The sequence below is a fragment of the Archocentrus centrarchus genome, chromosome 22 (assembly GCF_007364275.1).
Source record: "Archocentrus centrarchus isolate MPI-CPG fArcCen1 chromosome 22, fArcCen1, whole genome shotgun sequence".
In the NCBI taxonomy this organism is placed as follows: Eukaryota; Metazoa; Chordata; class Actinopteri; order Cichliformes; family Cichlidae; genus Archocentrus; species Archocentrus centrarchus.
The window spans coordinates 7,924,949-7,939,379 of record NC_044367.1 but is presented as its reverse complement, the minus strand read 5'-3'; the positions used below and the strand labels follow the sequence as shown (position 1 = coordinate 7,939,379).

Below are 14,431 nucleotides of genomic sequence, written 5' to 3'. Positions count from 1 at the left end.
TGACTTCACCTCGTCAGACAAAACGCAGAGCATCCACAAGATTCAAGACGTTTACTGTCATATACGCAGCAAAACACCATGGTTATGCTGTCCAATGAAATTAAATAAACCCGGAGGGCAGTCAGAATATAGAGTTCAATTAGTTATGCATACTATTACAATGGTAACACATTCAGAATGAACAAGTGTTATTATATAAAATTGAATTATATTGTGTGCAAAATTGCAAATGCACAGGTCAGTGTTGAAAGACTTATGGCAGATAATTATAGTTCAGTAATCAGTCAGTGGTTCAGTAGGCTGATGGCCTGTGGATAGAAACAGTGTTTTAGTCGGGCTGTTCTTGCTTTCACACTCCTGTAACGTTACATTGGACAGCATAACCTCTTTATAACCCGGGTATTATAAGTTTCCTGTAGCGATGGGAAAGGCAACTCCACAAATGAATTGTGCTACTGGAGAGTCTGAATGTCCCGAAGAACACGGTTCCTAGACCACACTATGATGGAGTTTGTCAGGACGCTCTCCACTGTGGATGTGGAAAAGTTACTGAAGAGTTTGGGGGATTGTCCAGATTTCCTCAGCTTCCTTAGAAAGAAGCCTTTTTTAGCCTTCTTGATGATCTGCAGTGTGTCATGGGTCCAGGTGAGATGTAAGTGCAGAAGAGTTTGAAGGTCTTCACCCTCTCCAGCTTTTCAACCAGTTGGGTTGGAATGACGATGGTGAATGCTGAACTGTAGTAAACATTTGAACACAAGCATCCTTAGTTTCATGGTGTGAGAGGGCTGTATAGATGGCTGCATTAACAGTGTTGTCAGTAGAACAGTTACAATATACAAACTGCAGGAAATCTAATGTGTCCAGAATGGTTTTTCTAATATGGGAATATGACCGTCCTCTTAAAGCACTTCATTACAGCTGAAGTGAGTGCGATGGGACAGTAATCATTCAAACAGGTTGTGATGTTTTTTCTTAGCGAGGGGCACTATGGTGGTGGACTTGAAGCATGTAGGCACAAATGACCGCCAGAGGGACAAGTTAAAAATGTCTGTAAAAACCTCAGCCATAACCTCAGGGATTTCCTCTGCTTAAAGTATATATATATATATATATACATACAAAATGCCTTATGACAGAAAATATTTATGTATGGCATGTATGGCATGTATTTATGTATGGCATGTATTTATTGTAAAATACATGCCAGCAAGCACATGTTTTACATTTAAATACATTTTAATGGCTGATTAAAATAATTGATCCTTAAAAGCCCTGCATAAAGCTAGGACATTTTACTACCCTTTCATTCACTTCTGCTTATCCTGTTTAGGGTCACACGGAGGCTGGAGGCCTATCCCAGCTGTCACAGGGCAAGAGGCAGGCTACACCCTGTACAGGTAACCAGCCTGTCGCGGCGCTAACACAGAGAGACAGACAACCATTCACACCTATGGGCAATTTAGAATCACCAGTTAGTCTAAACCCACTAACTGCATGTCTTTAGACTGTGGGAAGAAAATTGGAATACCTGGAGAAAACCCACACAGACACGGGGAGAACATGTAAACTCCACACAGAAAGGTCCCGGCCCAAGGTAGATTCTAACCAGACCTTCTAGCTGTGAGGCAACAGTGCTAACCACTGTGCTACCCATTTTGCTATTCATCACTAACTGAATAAAATAAGAACAACCCCAGGTTTCTTTTCAGCCAAGTATTCCTTTAACCTTAACTAGTAAGGACTTCATGAATTTCTTCATGAAGGTTCTTACATACAGTGGACCATACAGTCCTGCCATAGGCAGAGGGAAATCTGGCTGTGACATATAGATGAAAATTCCCTTTGAAAGATCCTCGCACTATCCCTTACACTGCACTGGTGTCCTGTTAAGATATTAACAGGTTTGAAAAAGACTCCTGAAGTTTACTTTCAACTGTAACGCTTGTCTTTTGTAACAGAAACACAAATTCCACACACGCTGACAGAGTGGCAAGATATCAGGTGCACCCTCCATGCCATGTGCATATGTGTGTGTCCAGGAATTAGGCGCTCCACCCCGCAGGCTTCAGAGGCTGTGTTTGGCCAGGATGAACCATTGTGTATAGCCTACTGGTGGCAGGAAGAGCTTCTTCCTCCCACCACCACCCCCCAACACACATATGCACAGCTTCAACACACGCTCCCCCAGGTGCAGTGGTGCAGGCCAGTGTGTGGGATTAGCTGGTATGCTCTGGCACTCTCCTCTGGTAATCCCTCTAATTTGTTAAACAGGGCACAGAGGACAGGGATGCACGCAGACACACACATAGCTTTCTGCAGCAGTTTGTTTTGGAGTGCATCTCACCCCCTCATTTTGACTACGGGACCACTTGTCATGTGGCGAGAGGGGACAGAGAATCTCCTCTTTGTCCTCCTCTTCTTTTTCTCACTGCTGCCTCCCTAATGAGCTAAATGCATTGTAATTTGGCTATGATGAGCTAATGCCTCCTTTACATTCCAAGAATGTCAAAGCCCCCCTCCTTCCCCTTCTTGTATGAGTGTAGGGCTTGTATACACACTTGTATGCACACACCTTGCACAACCATAATCCTTTGTTGGCTGGATAACATGCAGAGAAGATGGGGTAATGCTAAAGTTCAGCACATACTGGGATAAAAGAGGATGTTGAACCACTGACAGAGACAGAGTAAGGTACAGAACAAGAGAGGGCAACAATATCTAAATAAATGTCTAAATATCTAAATAAATTCACTTGTTCCAAACATCTCAAGTTCATTTCATGAGACCTTTTGAGATGCTGCTGTTTAAGTCGGGGCTTTCCAAATCAACCGCAGCGACTGTAGTTACCCATCACCGTCTTTTCTTGCCCTTTTTGTGCCTCAGAAATGACATATATGCCAATTCTAGTAGATCTGGTGTGTATTTGTTTTTCTTGGCAAACATACAACCAAAGTATTGAGAACTGCGTAGACTCCCTGAAATAAGGATCTGGTAAAAGTCACTTTTTGCCTCTTCAGATCTACATATGTATATGTTAAAGGTACAAAAAGATACTTCTTTTCTGAGAGTGTAAGTGAGATTAAGACTGGAGATTTCATCTTCCTCTTCTATAGCCAAAATATTGCTACTAATATATGGCTGCAACTTGGCTCTTAATAAGCAGCTTGCACAAATTATTTGAAAAAAATGATTTCTAGGAAGGTTTCCTTACTGATGTCATAAAAGGAGAACCTTCACACTCTCAGGCTCTTTTAAAAAGGGGGGAAAACACTTTTCAGCTGTTGTGTTATATAACACATGCATCTCCAATTTATTTATTTCTTTTACTAAGAGCCAGCCATACTTTAAATTAGCCCAAAATCCCTTCCAAACCAAGCACTAAATTTTCCATTCAGTTTTTCACTCTGGACACATCAAATCCACCCAGAAACTGAGTTTGTGGTATGTCGGCTGACAGTAACAGTCTGTATAGCAGCAAGGGTTTGGGGTTTGCCTCTTGGTCTGTAGCCAGGAGCATCTGTGGTGAGCTGGACTAAGCAATGACTCAGTTTTCCCACATGAACATTTCAGTCTGAGTGACTGGAAGCTCCGTGAGCTGTGAGGAAGCTGCAGTCGATCGTCGACTCAGATGCGGTCGATAAAGAGTTTGATGTTGGAAGAAAAGTACAAAGTTCTCATGTTTGCACAGCTAGGATGATTAATTAAAGCCGCTTGCTGCTGTGTGGTCTTGTTGTGATTTTAGTGTAAACTATTAAATCCAATATAAAATGCATGTTGGAGGCCTTTAAAACCCTGCACTCCAAACCACTTCATTGAAAACTAACACACGACGCGAAGAATGGTGGCAACTCGGCGCCAATATGAACTCTGCTTTTTGAATTTATCTCATTAGGTGGAGACACAAACCAAATAAACATCTATTAATTCCCCCAGAGCAAAAATAAATAAATAATAAATAAAATTATAGCGTCCTCTACTGTGGCAATGATGTATGTAGAGTGTAAAACACATATAAGAGTGGGCAAACATGGTGTGTGATTTGTTTTGCTGCCGTGCTATGATAGCAATTAGCCACGCAGGATGAGGGAACTCGGCCTCTGTGTGTGTGTGTGTGGTGTGTGTGTGTGCGCATCTGGGCCGTGGGGTTGGGAATCACCATGGAAGAATAGTAACACAGCTTATGTATGCAGAAAAAAAATGTCAAGAAACTTTTTTAGAAGCGGAACAAAAGGCTACGAGGAGAACACACACACACACACACCACACACACACACACACACACACACACACACACACACACACACAACACACACACACACACACACACACACAGATGTACACACAGAGCCACTGCACCCTTGGCTCATGTCAGCTCCTTCTTCTTCTTCTTTTTTTGATATGCAAATTCTTCAGGAAGGTAAAACAAATGTTGCCTTAAAACAGCTGCATTAACGTCTCTTAAAGTGGACCAGGTCATTGGTGACCCATCTGGGGTCAGAGTTTAGCCGGTGGGGTGTTTGATTCAGTCCACTCCTTTATGTGACGTTTGCCTGTTTGAACACCTTAAACGAGGAAAAGCTCCTGAGAGAAACAGTGTGAAATGTGTGGGACTGTGGCTAAAGGTTCAGAGGTTAAAAGCATTAAAAATAATGCTGACAGAGGATACGTTATGGGCTGTCACCTCTTTTTGATCTATAGCCAGAGGAACAAAAAATTGAAAAAGTTTTACTTTTTGATGATGGCTTGTGTTTGAGACTAGTTGGCTGAAGATTTAATGATGCAGCTCATGAAGTAAAACTTTATACAGTGGGCTTTTTTCCAGAGAAAATTAAGAACCATGTGGTTTTACCTGTTTTCTGTTGTTTGTTTTGTTTTGTTTTTTTTTTTGCTGTTGGGTGCTCTGGTTAGTGGAGGTGTTGTGATTGCAAAACAGTAACATTAAGTATTTAAGCTACTTAGCCTGAGGGAAGGTGTCAATATACAATAATTGGGGCTAATAAATCACTTTGTCTTTATTTTGTAAAGCAGTTTGATTTGTATCAGATTTATTATGAACAAAACTAAGACTGGCCTAACGCTGCATTACCAGGTCTACACTTATCTTTATGAAACCAGCCTGAGGTTGTGTCAGTAACTCAGTGCAGTGAAAACACCAGAGGGTAATGCGAAGCCTCTTAGAGTATTATACTGTTCTTAATATATTGTTTATAGATTAATTATCAACATCAACTAAGTAAGTTCAGAAAATAAACATAGCTATAACCACAAGGTTTTAAATAAAATTAATACCCCCCTTCACTTCGAACTAGCTGGATAACTTTGACATTTTACTTCAGCATTTAATATGAAATATGTCCAGCAGCAGTTTGGAGTTAAAATAGTCAATAAATATGTGAAAATGACTCAGTTCTGTAATATGTTTACAGCATTGTGGACCTCAGGCTGTAACTTGTGACCGATGCAGTGAATGAAGATGAGGATAGGGATGATCTTTAACATACAGTGTTGCTGCTCCAGTCAACAACTGTGCGTGTAAAATTTCTTCAGAAAGCTTCATATCAGTGCTGTGGAGACAGCAGCCCTGCTGCATAACTGCAAGCTGAAATCAGAAGCTGCAGATCTTATCTTTGTAGACGATCAGGTGTGCAGTTTACACTCAGTAAATCTCAGTCGTTTTCATTTCTCTGTTATTTAGCTAGCAGTAGTTTTCACTTAGTAGCAGTGGCGCTCGGTGGCACCGTGAAAATGCAGTGTCCTCTCTGCTGCCCCGGGATGCTGAGTGTTGAAAGTAAAAGTCCATTTCTGATTTGATTATTGTTTGCTCTGCAGACGTTTTCAAGATGCAGCACTAAAAATCGAGAGTGGGGATAAAATTTTACTTCACTGTGGATAAAAAAATAATTTATCAGAGACAGGGACGGTAGGGCCCACCCCAGAAAAATGTACCCTGTAGATCGCTCTGCTCCAAGAAGTTTGCTTTGATGTTCTAAAGTTCAGGGAGTGACTGCAGTGGTTGAAAGTTTAACTGTGGTGGTAAAATTCAGTTTACAGTTTTTCTGCATGTAAGAAAACAAAGGAATAGCTGCAGTTTACGAGGATCCAAAACACTGAAAGGATCAGTCATCTGAACTCTGCTCCGGCTGCTTAAACTCCGCTTGCTCTCTCTGTGTGAGTTTTCTTGGCCTCTGACTGTAGAGAAAAAGGATCTTTGTGACAATTTAACACAATAATCCTGCCAGCACTCCACTGACACTCACTGCATTTATCGCACACTTTTGTGTTGATGTGTGCTTCTGCTTTAATTGTACATATCCGACTCCCTCTCCCCCTCTCCCCCCCTCCTTCAACTGTAATAGCTGTGATTTAATTTAGCTATTTAACCTGTAATTCCAGCGATATTTATTGAGGGCCGAGGAGGAGAAAATTGGGCCATTAGCCGCCCCAGATGAATACACTGAGATGAAAATGAATGCTGCTAACTGCCAGTTGACCTTTGCACCTTTGCTTTTCGAGACATTCCCTCTCTTCCCTTTTTTTTTTTTATTAGTGGCAGCAACAGTAATTATGGCAAATTGAATCATAGCGAAAACTGGAATCTGACAGTAATGAGAGTTTTATACTGTGTGAAACTGCACCCGGAAAAAGGAACACAGAGGAGAGAAGCATGGGCTGAAGGAAAAGGGGAGGGAGCGAGGATGTTTCTCCTCTGTATATCTGCTGCTGGACATTATTACACACACACACACACATACACACACACACATGCATGCACAATCATTTTCACCCCAGCCAACTTCATCACAACCTATTTGTTTGAGAGGAAAGAAACAATATTGAAATTCATCTTCCTCATTTTGCATCACTTACAATGGGCTGATAATATTTGTTGTGTGTATGGTTTTGTTTAAAAATGTGATATCATACATACAGAATGTGTGTGTGTGTGTGTGTGTGTGTGTGTGTAGGTGTGTGTGTGTGTGTGAATGTGAGCCAAACTAAACACAGGCAGAGAGCCAGACTTCACTTCCACTGGTAGACACAGAAAGGATTTACAGTTATAGAAAAATGATTTTGAATGTTTCATTTTTGGACACATTTGAAGGTGCTTGGTTTTGTCAGCAGTACAGTGTATGTTTTACACATTTTCTTCTTCTCTTGTGATGGAATATTAGTTATTTCTTTAGTTATTTATGTGTAATTTAGAATCAACTATTATCTGTTTCAAAGAGTTACGTTTTAATAGCACACTTTCCCACATTTGGCCTCATTTGCTCATTTTTGACAGAAACTGGCACACTAGCCTATTTTGTATGAATCAGTTTTTTTATTTTTTTATTTTTTATCACAAATAAAACAAAACCTGCATGTTAGTTAATGCAGGCACCGTCTCTCTCTTCCAGTCTGTTGAATCATTTCCGGGGGAAATATTTGCGATCACTCCCCAATTTTATTCGTAGCATTTGCATATCTGCAATTATTCAATCATAAATAATTTCAAATGTCAATTCTCACTGACATGACGCTAGTGCAGGCAGGAAACACTAAAATCCCTCATTCTCCTCACATCACAGGCCAAACACACCCTCTCAATTTGGAAGTCTACTTAAGCTACAAAATATACCATATCTCCCTCTGACATGTCAGAGTTAGATGATTTTTGCATATTTTTGCATGTGTCTGGCAGCCCCGGCTGAAGAGGGGATTTTAACAGCAGGCTATACATTTTGTGGTTGGTAAAGTAGTGTTATCTTGACAGATGGATACTGAACAGTGAGACATAAAACCAGTGAAGTCAAGATAAATAACAGCAAAGTAAGGAAAGGGTTGTTTCTACATGGCAGTATAAATCTACTCTGTAATTTGTTTCCACGTGTTAAAGTTTATCTGTCATGGAAAACATTCATGTTTCTATAAAGGAAAAACGAGGTGTTGGGAACACAAAATGAACTATTATAACCTTTACAGGCTCACACTGCACACACTTACTGTAAATAGACATACAGTAGGTCGTAATTCAAGCTTTGTGTGTGTGTGTGTGTGTGTGTGTGGTGCGTGCGTGCGTGCGCGCGTTAGACACACAGGCAGGGGAAAGAAAGGCAGAAAGTATCTGTGCAGATGCTGAGGAGGGGAGTGTGTTTCTCATTGCCTCCATAAAGCACGGCCTTTGCATTCTACCAAATAAAGTGATGAGCAGCTCGCTCGCTCTTCCTCGCTCTCTGTTTTTTCATATGGAAATAGGAAATAATGGGGTGATTAAATAGAGTCGTATATTAAAGTACAGCTGACATTAGAATTAGCATAATGTGCTCTCGCCTCAGGCTGCATACTTTATTTGCCATCTGCGTTAGACTCCTTTCCCCTGGGAGGGCGCACACAATACACACACACACACACACGCACACACACACGCGCGCGCGCGCACACACGCACGCACTTTCCCCAAGCAAAAACCATGACCTGATCCTTCCACTGCGGACAGAGAGAAATGGTGCGTTCTCTATTACTCGCTCCCTCTTTCGTTTGCTCAGACACACACGGACGCGCACACACACACACACACACACACACACACACACCCTCCAATGACTCTGTCAGCAGAAGATGAGTTTGAAGAGATAGAGGATGGACAGAGGGAGGATCCTCTTTGTCTCTCTCTCTTTTGCTCTCAGATCAAGGGGGTCAAGTGAACAGAGAGAGAGGGAGGTGGTGGTGTGAATGTTTTTTTTGGAGGGTTAAGGGTCCGAAGAGTCACTGAAGATTCAGCAGTAAAACAGCTTGTGTGTGTGTCTGCGAGAGAAACTTGCAGACAAAAGCCGTGTGTGTGTGTGTGTGAGAATGTGTGGTCCCTGCTATAATTAAGTCAAAAGGCTTTACAGGACTGTGGAGGTAAACAGCTGTTCCATCTCTCACCACTTCTTAACACGCGCGCACACACACACACACACACTAGTGCAAGCAAGGGACAGTGAGCGGTGTTTATGGAATTATTAATATGAATTAATCAATTATTGAATTGGAAAATGTTAAATCATGGACACCTTCTGCAGAGTTTTTTATTAAATTATTTTTTTTAAATATTTCATTTATGGTATGATATGGTATTCAGCTTGTGTGCATTTCAAGAGAAATTTAAAAATTCAGATAAAAGTACATTCATATATCTGTAATACATATATTTATTTTATTTCTATACAGGCAGATAGAGAAAACTGTATTTATATTTTAGATGGAATAAAACCTGCAGACAAAAGCTGAGACACTGGAGGCTGTTATTTTGATTGTGTGTGTGTGTGTGTGTGTGTGTGTGTGTGTGTGTGTGTGTGTGTGTGTGTGTGTGTGTGTGTGTTTAGCTGACAAAAAGATTCACGGCTACACACACACACACACACACAAATAAGGGTAACAATTAGAGCAGCATATGTTTTGCCTAGTATCTGAAATTAGTGTACTAGGTCAAGACTGCGAGCCTTCATTGAATACAAGAATGAGAACAGGAGTATAATTATAATTATCTGTGTCTTTATGCTTGTGTGTAAGGTGTGCTCTGTGGATTTAGTTATACTGTGGATTGGTGGTTCTTTGTTGTGATACAACTTGCATTAATTATCTGTTAAAAAATGTTTCTTCTCAAAATCATTTGATTATAATTTGTGTGTTTCTATGTTGTGTTTTTCTGTAATTCCACTTAATTTCACACCATGACTGACAGATTTGCCATACCTGGTAACACTTTATAATAATTATAGTTAATAAATGGTTTGATTCACCAAAATGTACTTAACTATTTATTTACCATTTATGAACTATGGTTATTATAAAGTGCATCAGTTTACAATTGTAACAATGTTTATTATAAAGCGCGACTATAAGGTGCTGTCGCTAACTCTTAAGCAGCTTGTGTTGCTCAGGCTCAATTACACAGTCAGTATTTAAGGTTCAGCGTTGAAGAGGGTTTAACAATTCTCTGTCTTAAAATACTGTCAGGAGTGTGCACTGTTGCAGGAAGTAATTTTTTTTTTCTGCTCCACATTATAAAATCACTGAGGACTGAGATTAGTTTATTCAGATAAGCACAGGTTTTTATTTGGCGGCGTGTGATTAGTCTTCTCTTAACTAATATGACTTTAGCCAGTTTAACTCTGCCAACTCTGCAGGAAGGGTTTTTACAATTATTTATTGAGCATGCTCATGCTAGCCTGCCTACACACATAACACTTTATCTATCATACTTACTGCATGTGTAGGCCCCAATGCAGCACACACATCCAGCCACATACAGTACACCATAATAGTGGTTGTTAGAGAGAGATTCTCTGCACTAAGTGAAAGATTTAGCACCTCTTGGTACATGGATTGAGTCTGGGCTGATCTAATGTGACTGTGAAAACGCACTTGTCAAAACATGATTAGTATTAGAATTTATGTGACAAGATGAGTACCCATAGTCTTTCCAGCAAGTGGCAGTGTGAGGCAGACTATAAAGCACCCCTGGCATCCCACTGCCTTTCAGTCAAGAAAAATGTACACAATGAAAATATGTTGTTGTTTAAAAAGTTATTGTTAAAGTCAATTTAAATCATGAAAGAGGTCACATTAATAAAGCTTATCTAACAAGGTATTTTAGAGAGGAATCTGTGTCTCAGCTCAAATATTTAATATGTTATTTCTTTTCTGTTGCAGGTGGAAGGGATGAGCCCTCCAGCTATATATGTACCACCTGTAAGCAGCCCTTTCCCAGCGCCTGGTTCCTGCTACAGCATGCCCAGAATACCCATGGCATTCGCATTTACCTTGAGTCCAGCCCCTCCAGCACAGCCCTCACACCTCGTCTCACTATGCCTCCACCCATGGGCAATGACTCCATTCCACAGTCCCCCTCACCAACTTTTTAGGGGACAACAACCCTTTCCACCTACTGAGGATGACAGGACCTCTGCTCCGTGAACCTCCCCCAGGCTTTGTAGAGAACCGCCTCCCCAGCACACCGCCGTTTGTCAGTCCACCTCCCCGCCACCACTTGGACCCCCATCGCCTGGAACGCCTTAGCGCCGAGGAAATGGGCCTCATCTCCCAGCACCCCAGTGCCTTTGAAAGGGTGATGCGGCTAACACCTATGGCTATGGAGTCCCAGTCTATGGACTTCTCCAGGCGGTTACGAGAGTTAGCAGGGAACACTAACAGCACCACGCCACCATTATCACCCAACAGGCCTAACCCTATGCATCGACTACTAAACCCCAATCCCTTCCAACCTGGGCCAAAGTCGCCCTTTCTGAGCACCCCTCCCTTGCCGCCGATGCCCCCAAACAGCACCACCCCTCCCCAGACACAGAACAAGATCAAGTCCTGTGAGTTCTGTGGTAAGACCTTCAAGTTTCAGAGCAACTTGGTGGTGCATCGGCGCAGCCATACTGGAGAAAAACCATACAAGTGCCAGTTGTGTGACCACGCTTGCTCTCAGGCAAGCAAGTTGAAGCGCCACATGAAGACCCACATGCACAAGGCTGGATCTCTGATGGGGCGTTCGGATGATGGCCTGTCCACCACAAGCTCCCCAGAGCCAGGCACTAGTGACGTCACAGGTGAGGGAATGAAGAATCGTGATGGTGATTTCCAGGGGGAAGGTAATGAGGAGGAAGAAGAGGAGGAAGAGGAAGAGGAACTAGAGAATGAGAGTCGACCAGAATCAAATTTCAGCATGGAGTCCGAGTTCTACCGGAACAGGGAGAATGGTTCTAAACCTCCATCAGAAGAGAAGTCATCCCTTGGCCTTGAGAAGATGGTGGAAAGTGGGGGCCTCAACTCTATACAGCAGTACAATAATTTGATAGTTGACAATCGTAAAAGGATGCCCTTCCCCAAGAGGGGCTCAGATGGCCAGCGGGACACTGGAGATGAGGATTCAGTGGCTGGGGAAATAGATCACCACCAACAGGAAGAGAGGACAACCATTAATGGCCGGAACTGTGGCTCCGGTGATTCTTTCTCAGGTCTGTTCCCCCGTAAGCCCACCCCCATCACCAGCCCGACCCTGTCCAACTCCTCAAATAAGAGGATCAAGATAGAAAAGGACTTGGACATTCCCCCAGTACCCCACATTCCTTCTGAGAACGTGTACTCACAGTGGTTGGTGGGCTATGCTGCCTCACGCCACTTCATCAAAGACCCTTTTCTAGGCTTCAGTGACTCCAGACAATCGCCCTTCGCCACCTCATCTGAGCACTCATCAGAGAACGGCAGCCTGCGCTTCTCAACCCCTCCAGGTGACTTGCTGGACGGTGGCTTGTCTGGCCGCAGTGGCACTGCCAGCGGGGGCAGCACACCTCATCTAAGTGGAGGCCCTGGTCCAGGTCGACCTAGCTCCAAAGATGGCAGGAGGTGTGACACCTGCGAATTCTGTGGTAAGGTATTCAAGAACTGTAGCAACCTGACGGTGCACCGGCGTAGTCACACTGGTGAAAGGCCCTACAAGTGTGAGCTGTGCAACTATGCCTGTGCCCAGAGCTCCAAGCTCACACGCCACATGAAGACACATGGCCAGCTTGGTAAAGAGGTCTATCGCTGTGACATTTGCCAAATGCCCTTCAGTGTGTACAGCACCCTGGAGAAACATATGAAAAAGTGGCACGGAGAACATTTGATGACCAGTGAGGTCAAAATTGAACAAACAGAGAGAGCCTAGAGCTAGTTCCCTGTTTCTATACTCTGCGCCACACTTTGACTTCAAAATAATAAAAAGGGGTAGCTGGATACTTTTTTATATGATATTAATTTTGGGTTAATTTTTGTGTCTTTGATTAAATAAACTGCCAACTGAGAAAAAAAAATGAAAACAGATCTTAACATCAACTGAAGCTGTCTAAACTGCCTCATTTGGCATTCATTTTTAAACAATCCGTCAGTTGAGTTATAAAATATATGGAGCCTTTAACTGTGCAATAATTTCTGTATTTATTGGATTTTGTATTTTGGCATGTGCAGGTACATTTTTATTAGGCTTTTTTTTATTGTTTTCTTTTGCATTACTATTTTTTAAACCCATATGATATCCTGAGAGTTCTTACAGGACAGAAATCCATTTTAAGTCTTTTTTATTTTTTGGCCACTGCTTGTAGGAAATTGTATATTAAGCTAAATGTGTAATTTCTTGAAAATTTGCTGAATTCAATCTCCAATTTGAAAGTGGCGTTAACTGAGAATGCTAGAATTAGTCTATTTTGTGTGATACGCGGACAACAATCCTTTGGCATTGTAGCATGAACTGACTCTAAAACATGTCAATATAATTGGATATGTAGCACGAAGTGTCATATTTGACAATAAATGGAAGAGGATCCCAAGGTTCATAAACCCTGTCTCCTCATGAAAACACCATTACCTATGATCAGCCACAAGAACCTGATTATAGGTAACGCAGCTGCTGACTGGTACATAGTGCCAAGCTCCAACAACGCTACAACATCCTTCCCTTTGTTTCTCCAACTTTCCACACCCACTTCGTTTTACTACCATCTCACCTACATTAATACACCCATGCACTGTCTCTTGCATGAAGCCATATGCTCTGTGTTATTTATTAGGAGCGAGCATGAAGCCATGACAAGTATGCATAGCAAGAGATAGAACAATGAAACAGAGAGCGCACATGGACATCTCAGGGTAAACTGTACTTTTCTTTAATTACCTGTTCACTCCCGTGTTGCCCCTTGGCAAACAACTTGTAATCATCAGAGACAGTTTCACCCCTCACATGGCTAAAGTTTTAGCCTCATTTTAGACTCTTAACATCCACCAGATCACAAGTGGGTTTGAGGTGGCTGTGGGTAAGGAGGTCAAACAGATCATTCACTAGGTTTGTGGTTCTATCCCTGGCTGCTCCAGTCTGCATGCACAAGTATCTTCAGCAAGATACTCATTGCCAGGTTACTCCTGATGTGTTCATCGGAGTGCGAATGTTAGATAGAAAGCACTTAGACAAACAAGTGCTTGTGTGAATGAGACACGTATAAGCGCTTTGAGTGCTCACGTTGAGTAGAAAACGCTATATAAGAACAGTCCATTTACCATTACAAGTGACCTCTTTAGTCTTATGGATAGATTCACGTCTACCCATTTGTATGGAATTTTCATGTAACTGGCACACATAAATGTCAATCTTATAACAGAAGAAGTGTTACGACAAAGCACATGACTTAAAAATTTCTGCTTTCTGAATTTTACCCCTAACCCTACAGGATAGGGGGAGGGATAGGGTTAGGCTGTGTTTTAGTCACATACTAAAAAAGCTTAGTTGCAGAAACTACAAACAAAATATTATAAGATTTACATTTGGGTATGACTGATAGGCAAAAATTCCACATAAAGAGTACATGTGAACTTAACCTTAAACCAGCCACTGGCAACCTGGTGCATGTTAAGAGCTTAACTGTAT

General features: G+C 41.9%; 1 pseudogene; it reads left to right on the top strand.

The window, feature by feature from the left end:
* Window positions 1–504: 504 nt before the first annotated feature.
* On the top strand, window positions 505–13,639 carry LOC115772690 (B-cell lymphoma/leukemia 11B-like; annotated as a pseudogene).
* The last annotated feature ends 792 nt before the right edge of the window (window positions 13,640–14,431 follow it).